Source organism: Gossypium hirsutum, chromosome D03 (assembly GCF_007990345.1).
Source record: "Gossypium hirsutum isolate 1008001.06 chromosome D03, Gossypium_hirsutum_v2.1, whole genome shotgun sequence".
Classification (NCBI taxonomy): Eukaryota; Viridiplantae; Streptophyta; class Magnoliopsida; order Malvales; family Malvaceae; genus Gossypium; species Gossypium hirsutum.
The window spans coordinates 50856436-50867485 of record NC_053439.1 but is presented as its reverse complement, the minus strand read 5'-3'; positions in this window follow the sequence as shown (position 1 = coordinate 50867485).

Below are 11050 nucleotides of genomic sequence, written 5' to 3'. Positions count from 1 at the left end.
TGTCTCATGCCTCATTAGCAATTATACACTTTAAAGTCCTCCTACACTCTTGTGCATCTACTCCACAAAAGATAGCATACCAAGCTAATTTAGACTTTAGAGTTTTCCTTACTTCTATCTCAACCATAGATGGTTGCGATCCAGTGAAAACAATGCGTCATGCTTTCTTATCAGTGGGACTTGATGAAAGCTTTCATTCTCGCTTTCTAATAAGCTTAGTTAGAACATTCCAACATAGTGGATAATCAACTGAAGATCCTTTCTTGTCAATTGAGAGGCTTTGATATCAATTATTGAAATAGACAGTTGTTAATTACTAAGAAAAATAGACTTCTTAAATGAAAGTGATGGCTACAGCTGCCAATGAAGATGGAACTGCGATAAACACAACAAAAATAAAGCATACAAAATTGTTTATATAGCTCGATTTTTCTACATCTGCAGAACCTAACTCGAAGTGATTAGATTCATTACCTTTTGACTCAATACAACAAGTGATTCAAGTTTTATAACACCCCATTCTAACATCATCTCTTTGTACTTAAAAGATCTAGATCACTCACCTTTAAGTTCTTCCTCTAAGAACTTAAACAGTAAACAAATTGTGTTTACTTTCTCAATTGCACTCTCAAAAATACGTTCCACAATTAATAGATAATTTCTTTCAATATTCTATACAAAACCTATACAAGTATCTCAAATATATATGAGTTTCGAGACTTACTAGCATACTAGAGATTAATTACAATCAATTCCCTTATTAAACAACAACTAGAATAACAAGATACAATATAATAATAAAGACTAATTTAAAGTGCACTGTTAGAGATGTGTCTTCAATATCATCCTGGTCCAGAATCCACAATCCAAGAGATCTGATTGCTTGATCCAATCCAATATTCAAGATAAGTTTCTCTAAATGGATCGAACTTCATAGTCGGGTTTGCATACTTTCACAACATCAACATTAATCAAACTCCAAAGATTTTATTTCAAAAATTTCCATCTTTAAACATGGCAAATAATAAAGTCTGATGCACTATTAGTTGTAGCGACCACTACTGTTGGCACTTTGACAATCAAATCAAGGCATTTGGCTTAACACTAAAATTTTAAAGATAAGTAATTATAAATTAATAGAATGTGATGTTTAACATAGCAGTAAATTACAAAATTTTTTAATCAAATAATGATAAAGTGTTTGGGCAAACACTTCATACTAATAGTAATAAGTAATTTATAATACACGAGTAAAAAGTATTATAGACAAAACTATAGTAAATGGTATATAATATAAAACTGAATAATCAATAACAGAAGATAATAAAAAAATTGTAATTGTAATTGTAGCAATTTATATAACTTATTAATTAAGTAGAATATATATTATAAATATCAATCAGTCTTTAATATGAAAACGAATTCTGTTCATACCAAATTGAAAATACATCAAAAATAATTAATAAAATAATATAATATTCACGTTTTAAATAATTTATGTATAATAAAAGATAAAAACATTAACATATAAAAAATTAAATTTTGTATTGATATTAAGATTTAAATCTTATGTTATGTTTAGATCTTCTTAGATCTGCTACCCTAGCACGATTGTGTCTGCCGCCTCTGGCACACTTTTAGGTTTTCTTGTTCTCTTCTTTTCTTGATCCCTACGCCTCTGTTTCTGGAAAAAAATATGGAGAATGATTTAGCCCAATTATCAATTAATGAGGAGGAGGAGGATTTTATCCAAATCCAAGAAAATCCTGGAACGGAAAGATTAGAAGAATTTCTTCAATTGGTGGGGCGTTTTCTTACAGCAAGTATAATTCATTTTCCTGCTATGAAAAGTACTATGGCGAATCTGTGGCATCCTGTTCGTAGAGTTCGTATTCGAGATCTGGGGGAAAAAAGGTTTTTATTCCAATTTTTTCATTATATGGATCTTGAAAGGGTGTTGAAAGGCTCCCCATGGACATTCAACAATCATCTGTTAATTCTTTATAATTTAAGATGAGAGGATGATCCCATGAAGGTCCCTTTAGTATTGACCCCTTTTTGGGTTCAAATTCATGATGTTCCAATTGGTTTGTTTTCTGAAAATCTAGCAACTAATCTGGGGAATTTTCTAGGAAATTTCATGGAATATGATGGGACTAATTTAAGGAAGGAAAACAAGAATTTTTTGAGGATCAGGGTCCAAGTTGATATTAGACGTCCTCTGAAAAGAAAGGAGCTACTCGAATACAAGGGGAGAAAGTCCTATGTCCGGTTTAAATATGAAAGATTGACACTTTTTTGTTTCTTTTGTGGAAAATTGGGTCACAATGATTCTTTTTGTGAGGCAAAAATGTTGATTGGAGTAGAAATCGCAGAAATGGGGTGTGATTTATCAATAAGAGCACAGTCCCGAAGAGCTGTAGGTGGAATTCTGGAAGGAAATAGGGGTTGTGTAAGGGGACTACGGAGAATGGAACGCAATAAGAGTTATGGAAAGGCAGTAGATCCAATTATGGGTTTTAATGTGGAAGGTGACACTTTGTGCGAAGATGAAAAGCAGGTTAACTCATTGATGGACCATGGCCAGTATGCGAAGGAACATGATTTGGAGGATGAGCTTTAGTGGGAGAAGAAGGTAAAAAAAGAGCCAAAACGGAGAATGATGATTTACTACAGAATGAGGGGATTACCTCTCAGGTAAGAAGTAGGAGATCGAGGGACCTTAACCAATTTATATCGGCGGCTGCCAAGAGGCAAGCCGACCGGGAATTATGAAAATCCTAAGTTGGAATGTCCGTGGATTGGGGAGTTCACGGACATTTAGAAGACTTCGGCACTCGTTGAAGACTTACAACCCCCAGATTGTCTTTTTTATGGAGACGAAAATTAGCAAACTTCAAATGAAGAAAGTTAGGCAAAGATGTGGTTTTGTGAATGGTATAAAGGTGGATCCAGAGGGAACTAGAGGAGGGCTTTGTTTGGCTTGGAGGTATGAGATCAATATTACTCTAAAAAGCTTCTCTAAAAGACATATTGATGTAATAGTGCATTATAATGAAAGGGAGGTTATGTGGCGATTTACAGGATTTTATGGAACTCCGTATGCACGAGATAAAGAAGATTCATGGGCTATTTTGAAAAACCTTTATAATGGAGAGAATAATCCATGGTTAGTATGTGGAGATTTTAATGAAATCATGTATGGTTTTGAGAAGAAAGGAGGTACACCCCGAGACGAGAGAAGGATGGAACAGTTCCGGAAATCATAGGAATTATGCCAACTGAATGATGTAGGATATGTGAGTAGATGGTTTACATGGGAACGAGGCAATCTACCAGAGACAAATATACGAGAACGCTTGGACAAAGGGGTAGCAAATACGGAGTGGATTTCGTTGTTCTCTAATATAAAAGTTCAGCATTTGGTGCGCTCTTTCCGATCATTGTCATCTCCTTATTGATACAAAGAAGGAAATCAAATAGATGAATGAAAAAAGTTTCAAAGTTGAAAACTGGTGGTTTTTGGAGGATTTATTTGTCGACACTGCCGAACATTTATGGAAGATGTCAACAGGTAATTTCCTACAGAAACTGGATTTCATAAAGAAGGGGCTGGAAGATTGGGCAGGAAAAATTTTAAAGAACAAAAAAGGTTAAAAGAATTATTTAACAGCAAAATTATCTGAATTACTTGAAGCTGAAAGGGATGATAGCAACATGGCAGAGTTGATTGATACGAAGATCCAGCTTAACTTGGAGATTGAGAAAGATGAAAGATATTGGGAGCAAAGGGCCAGACTGAATTGGCTCAAATTAGGGGATAAAAACACTGCCTTTTTTCATAGCCAAGCAACTCAGAGGTGAAAGAAAAACATGATCAAGAGTTTGCAGTCCGGACATGGTAGGGCCACGGAAAATCTACAAGAAATGGAAGAAATTGCTAGGTATTACTTTCAGAATCTTTTTTTATCAGAGAATCAAGGAAATTGTGATTACCTACTCTCGGGTATAAATCGTTGTACTAATGACGAGGATAATAAAAAGCTCATCGCACATTATACAATGGAAGAAATTCGTGAGGCCCTTTTTGAAATGGGACCTACTAAAGCGCCAGGTGAAGATGGACTCTCAGTCATTTTTTATCAGAAGTGCTGGCAAATTATTGGTGAGGATACAATTTCACTTTGTCTTCTACTCTTAAACGGTGATATGGAGGTCAGTGTTATTAATTCAACTCATATTGTGCTCATTCCAAAAATTAATAATCCCACAAATATGTCACAGTTTAGGCCTATCAGTTTATGCAATGTTGTTTACAAAGTTATTGCGAAAACTATAGCGAACAGATTTAGAAGGGTGATTGATAAATGCATTGATAAGGCTCAAAGTGCTTTTGTCCCAGGAAGATTAATCTCTGATAATGTCTTGCTTGCTTATGAGATGCTGCATTCCTTAAAGCAAAAAAAGAGTGGGGAAAAAGGGTTACATGGCAGTAAAACTGGATATGAGTAAGGCTTATGATAGGGTGGAATGGATTTTTATCAAAAAGTTAATGTCTCGAATGGGATTCGCTCAAAGTTGGATTGACAATATTATGAAATGCTTGACTACTGTCTCATATAAGGTTGTGATCAATGGCAATGTTGGAATGAAATTCTATCCAGAAAGAGGACTGCGACATGGGGACCCTTTGAGCCCATTTATTTTCCTTATATGTGGAGAAGGCCTTTCCGGTCTCATGAGAACAGCAGTAGAGTAAGGATTTTTAAAGGGTGTCAAAGTCAGTAGACGAGGTCCCCAGATATCACACTTATTATTTGCAGATGATTGTATTCTTTTTGGGGAGGCAACATGTAGAGGGGCTAATTCATTCAAGGCAATATTAAGCGAATATTGAAGGTGCTCGGGGAAATGTGTGAACTTTGAGAAATCAACCATCTTTTTCAGCAAAAACACTATTGAGGAGGAAAGAAGACGGATCGTTAATTTGCTTAGAGTCCGAAGCTCAAATGAACCTGAACGTTACCTTGGTTTGCCAAATATGGTGGGACGACAAAAGAAGGTTTCCTTTCAAGCATTGAAAGACAGAATAAAATAGCGAATTGACAATTGGAGTATGAGATTTTTATCGCAGGGTGAAAAAGAAGTGTTTATCAAAGCTGTTTTGCAAGCTATTCCGACTTACTCAATGGTTTGCTTCTTACTTCCGAAATCCTTATGTGACGAAATGGAAGCAATTATCGCCAGATTTTGGTGGAAAAAAGGTCAGGGAAAAGGGGGAACTCATTGGAGCTCGTGGAAGAATTTATGCAGTTTAAAAGAGAATGGAGGTTTATGCTTTCGTAATCTCAGTCAATTCAATATTGCATTACTTGCCAAACAGGGGTGGCGTCTTTTTAATTATCCGAATTCACTTTTAGCCAGGGTTCTTAAAGCAAAGTATTATCCAAATTCGAATTTTCTAAGTGCAGAGTTGGGGAATTTACCTTCCCTTACCTGGAAAAGTATCTGGGCTGCAAAGGGACTTCTCACTCGAGGCCTATGTTGGAAAGCTGGGAAAGGAAACAAAATTTCTATTTGGAATGACCGGTGGATCCCGGGGATCAAACCTAGTATATGGCAGAACAGTCATCAAAATGGAGAGCTGGAAAATGTATCAGATCTAATTGATGGAATACATAAGACGTGGAAAGTGGAGGTTGTTACTCATACCTTTCAACTGGCCATTGCGCAAAGAATATTACAGATCCCACTTGCAATTACAGATAGTGAAGATTTGCTCATTTGGAAAGGTGAACCGTCTGGAGAATTCTCAGTACGGAGTGCTTACAAACTATTACAAGATGCTAATCTGGACCCTAATAATTTAGTATAGACCGAATTCAAAGATTTCTACAGAAAATTATGGCAATTACAACTTCCATCAAAAATTCTACTCTTGATTTGGAGGATTTCCTGGAACTACATTCCTACATTAGTCAATCTACGTTGCAAACATTTAACCACAAGCGTGAGATGTCCTCGATGTGGTTCAGGGTAAGAAAACAGTCTCCACGTATTTTTGCAGTGTCCTAAAAGCAATGAAGTTTGGCAAAACATTAGTATGACTTGGGTTACACCATACAGAGATCAGAATACTAGAACATGGCTTACTTGGGTCTTCGAAAAAGGAACCAATGAGCAGTGTAAGGTGTTTTGTTGCGCCTTATGGGAAATATGGAACTCACGAAATCAATTGGTGCATGAGAGGAAGATTGTATCAGGAAGGGATCTTGTTCACAGAATAAAGGCTTATTTAGCTGAGATTGAAACAGTGGGAATGGAAAAACGTACCTTGAAGACTGTTGAAGTTCAGAGACATTGGGAAGCAAGAACACAGGACACATTACACTTTGATGCAGCTTTTGATACTAACAGGTATAAATCGGCGTCGGGAGTTATTGTACGAGACTGGCGGGGAGAGTTAAGAGCCTTGAAAACAACCCTCCACTCCAATATTTCATCTCCGTTTCTTGCAGAAGCATATGCATGCCAACAAGCAGTAAAGTTAGGCTTAGCAATGGGTCTCCGATCAGTTACAATTATGGGAGATTCGAAGACGGTCATAAAGAAATGTCAAGCAAAAGGTATGGACAAGTCGATTATTGGAGCAGTCATCAGAGATATTCAGAAGCATAGTTCTCGATTTCAAGAAATAATTTTTCAGTTTATTCAAAAACCAGAAAACTATCAAGCCCATAAACTAGCAAAAGAAACATTAGAAAAGGGGAAGAGAGGAACCTGGTCGGAACCGAGAGGATCTGCAATGAAGAACTTCTGCAGGAGGAATGGGCAAGGAACCCGGATTGAAGGGTTTTCAAAAGAAAAGAGATTTGAAAATGATAACAGATGGAAGAAAATCTTTTGGGAAACTATTATCCTCAGAACAGATGTGACGATTCAGTATGGAAAAGTGAGATTTAATTGCGTCCAGCTGTTAGATTTGACTGGGTTTTATTTATTATTCTTTTATTTATTACTTTTGTTTTTTCATCTTCCGTTTTGCTTTTAGGATATGTCTTTTTTGGGCATACTTTGCAGCCCATTTCTGCTTTTGCTTTGGTTGTAATCCGTAGGAACATAACCCAAATATATTGGGTATTTCTTTGGTTTGATTTATAATAGCCCAGATTGATTATTCAAAAAAAAATCTTATGTTATGTTTTATTTATATTTTGGATTTAAATTTAAAATTTTATTTTAATATATTGTAATAAAAAATATTGAATTAAATTACCATATTGTAATTTGATAATATCAGGCGGGTAACATATGACTTTAAAACTAGTATATCATATTATTATTTAAACCCTTAATTTAGTGTTACCCTCAACTGGTTTTTAACTCGTTTAAGGAAATTATGAAAATACCATTCATGTATAAATAAATTATATGTACTTATCTTTTTATATTTTTAATAAAGTCGGTAAAAAAATTACATAGAGGTTTAAACCTATGCCACCAACATTATAAAATCCTTTCTTTACCATTTCAAAAAAGAATTATACTAATTTTTTTTATACATTGTTATTACACATTGTTTGTATATCTATACTATTATTCAAATGTGTGAGTGAGTTGGTGTAACGAGTTAACTCAACACCAACTCAATTAATGAAATTACTCAGATGACCTTAAATATTTTAAATAAGTTGTATTATTATAAGTTTTTTTTCTTTTTCATTTTAAAAAATAATAAAAAATTGCAAATGTTGAGATTTAAATCCATTCCTCCATTATTTATAAAATCTTTTCTTTACCACTTCAACTAAAGCTTTATTTTGACTTTTTTTTACGTTGCAATTTCACCTACATTGTTTGTATGTCTATACTATTATATAAAACCCTTGATAAATTTGGTGTTTAAAGTCAACTAGACACTAACTTAATTGAGAAAATTACTAATCTACTCTCACATATTTGAAATGACTTATATTCTTTTAAGGGTAATTTTGTCTTTTTACATATTAAATAAAACCATTGAAAAATTATAAATAATATAATTTGAATCTCTACCACATCTCAACTTTACCATTGTAGTGAATGCTTCATTTTGATTTTTTTTCATTTTAATTTTATTAAACATTTATTTATTTTACCATTTTTTAATCACTTTATTTCTCAACATTTAAATTTTAATTAAATTGTCCTTTTTTTTTTACATAATACGAGCTAGATTGTTTAAATTTTAATGGTTTTGATGTAGCAATTTGCAAATTCACATGTACTTTATTGTTAAGGTAGATATTTTTTTAAAAACACTTATGAATTTTTTATTTGTTTACATTATTATATATTTTTCTAGCTTTTTAATAAGTTATATGTAGTTAGTGTCATTAAAATTTTAAGAGTCAAATCAGTTTGGCATAATGAATTATTTGGCCTTCCAATTTTACAAAAAAATTATTTCAGCCTTCGATTTAATTATTTTACCGATTTTAGCTTTTAAACTTGTGTTATTTATCAAATCACCCCAAAATGGATCAAAAAGTTCATGTTTGTTAAATTTGTTGATGTGGATTGTCACATGGACAAGTAATTACTTTTTAAAATTTTAAAAAATTCAAAAAATATAAAAATATATTTAAAAATGAAAATCATTTTAAAAATATAAAATATAATTTTTAAAATATTTTAATTTGTAAAAATTAATTAATTATCAATGTGACATACACATGGATTGTCACATCAGCAAAATTAACATACGGTGATTTTTCATTCATTTTTGGGTGATTTAAAACAAACAATACAAGTTCAAAGACTAAAAAAGATGAAAATTTTAATAAATGACTAAAATAAATTTTTTATAAAATTAAAGGGCTAAATAAATTATCATGTCAATAAATTTTTTCGTAAAAAAATTAAAGCTAAAATATGCTGAATTAAATTTAGGGTAAAACTACAAAAAATAGTCACTTTTGTTTGCCTCTGATTACATTTTAGTCACTTACGCTATCATTTTGTTACGAAGTAGTCACTTTACCGTTAAATCCTGTTACCTCCCTCATGGCAGTCCTACATGGCAGTCCAAATTAGTTTTAAATGCCAACTTGGATGACTAGTTACTGGGATGAAAATAGGTTTTTAATTAAATAAATTTAATTTGGACTGCCACATAGAACATCCAAGTTGGCATTTAAAACCCATTTGGACTGCCACGTAGGACCGCCATTAGAGAGGTAACAGAGTTTAACGGTAGAGTGACCACTTCGTAACAAAACGATAACGCAAGTGACTAAAACGTAACATTTCAAACATAAATGACTAAAATGTAATTTGAGGTAAACAAAAAAGACTATTTTTATAATTCACTCTTAAATTTATTGATAAACAAAAGTAGGTGGCTTTTTTTATTTCTCTCCCGCCCTAGTTAATGCGATCTACTTTTATGGTGGCAAAGTTAGTTTATTCATTAATGTCCAAAACAAAGAACAAAAAAGTTTGAGGGCGAATTAAGATATTGCTTTCTCAACCATTTAGATATGTACATCAAATATGAAATAGCAGCTGCTATGGAACTTTGTTGTCATTTATTCTCATCCAAAATATCTTCTCTGCTTGTCTTTTAATGCAAGATTCGATACTTACATTTATTTAAAAGAATTATACCAACATTTAAGAAAAATAATTTATTCCCTTCAATAACTCTGGGTTTTTTTGGTTTTGTCCTTATGGAAGGAGGATCTTATAATCTCAAATTAAGCCATCAAATTAACTCTATACGTACACATTTGTCCACTTTGCATAGCTGAACCGAAGAAAGAAATTAAGTAGGAGTAGTTGAGGGGGGTTGAAGGAGGCTATTCCATAAAACAAAAGTATAATGATACTTGTTTTCTTTTTGTTCCATATACATCTTAAAGTTTCCATAATAGTAACACCATAAAGTTCAAAAAACTCATCACGTCACATGCATCCATATGATCTATTACCCTTCTAGTCTACGAAGAATGACCAGCATTCACCAGAGCACAGCTATTAACATCTTGCTTTCCTAATTTAATAATCCTTATACGGACAATATCACCATATGCATACATGCAGTTGATGAAAGCTGTTAAGTGTTAATCGGTAAGTATTTGATACATTATCAACGAAATATTTCACTTCATAAGTATGGCAGTAAACCGGAAAAACCAACTTTAGGTTTCATTCCGATAAAAATTTTGATCGGTACTTGTCATATTAGTTAATTACGCCTGTACCAATCAGAATGTGGTGTACTGGCTGGTACAAAAAAATTATTTTAAAATATATTTTAAATTTATATTTAAATATTTAAATATTTAATATTTATTCTAGTTAGTAAAAAGTGACCTTTAACTAAGAAATAGATTCCAGAAGCTAACTAGAAGCCAAATTAAAATAAGGTATTATGAGTAATTGCAATAATCGAGTTTATTGGATTTGTTGAATTATGGATTGTTTTATACATAGTATGGAATGATCTTATTATTAGAAGCTAGCGGTACGCCAAAAAATACCAGTGTTGGTACGTACAATACCAATAGAAAAATGGTATGTCCATCAATACGATATTGACTACTTTGATTCAAATACAGTTACATATTCAATTATTAGTACTTATTTTTTATTACACCCTAAATGGGAGTATGTGTCATCTATTAAATATTATCAGTAGATCTAAAAGATTCTATTGATAATGTATCAAATAATTTTTCATGCATACAATTGTCTGTAATGTTGGCTGAATTTATTTCTAGTTGGTAGCTAGCACTGTGATCTATAAATTTTCTTTTAAAAATAACACTATAATTTTTTAACAAGTAAATTAAATTTCTTTTGCATACTTTAAAAGTTATTATTCCACTAGATAGTGAGTGTGGTGGAGGTGCTACATTAGGAAGTCTTTTCAAAGATAGGTCTTTCAGAATGAGACTTGAAAAGGGCAAATTTCATTTTCTGCTTTGCCAACTAGCTCATTGAGGTGAATTTCTCGATTACTCTCCCAGATACTATGGGTAATGAGAGACATACTACCACTATCATG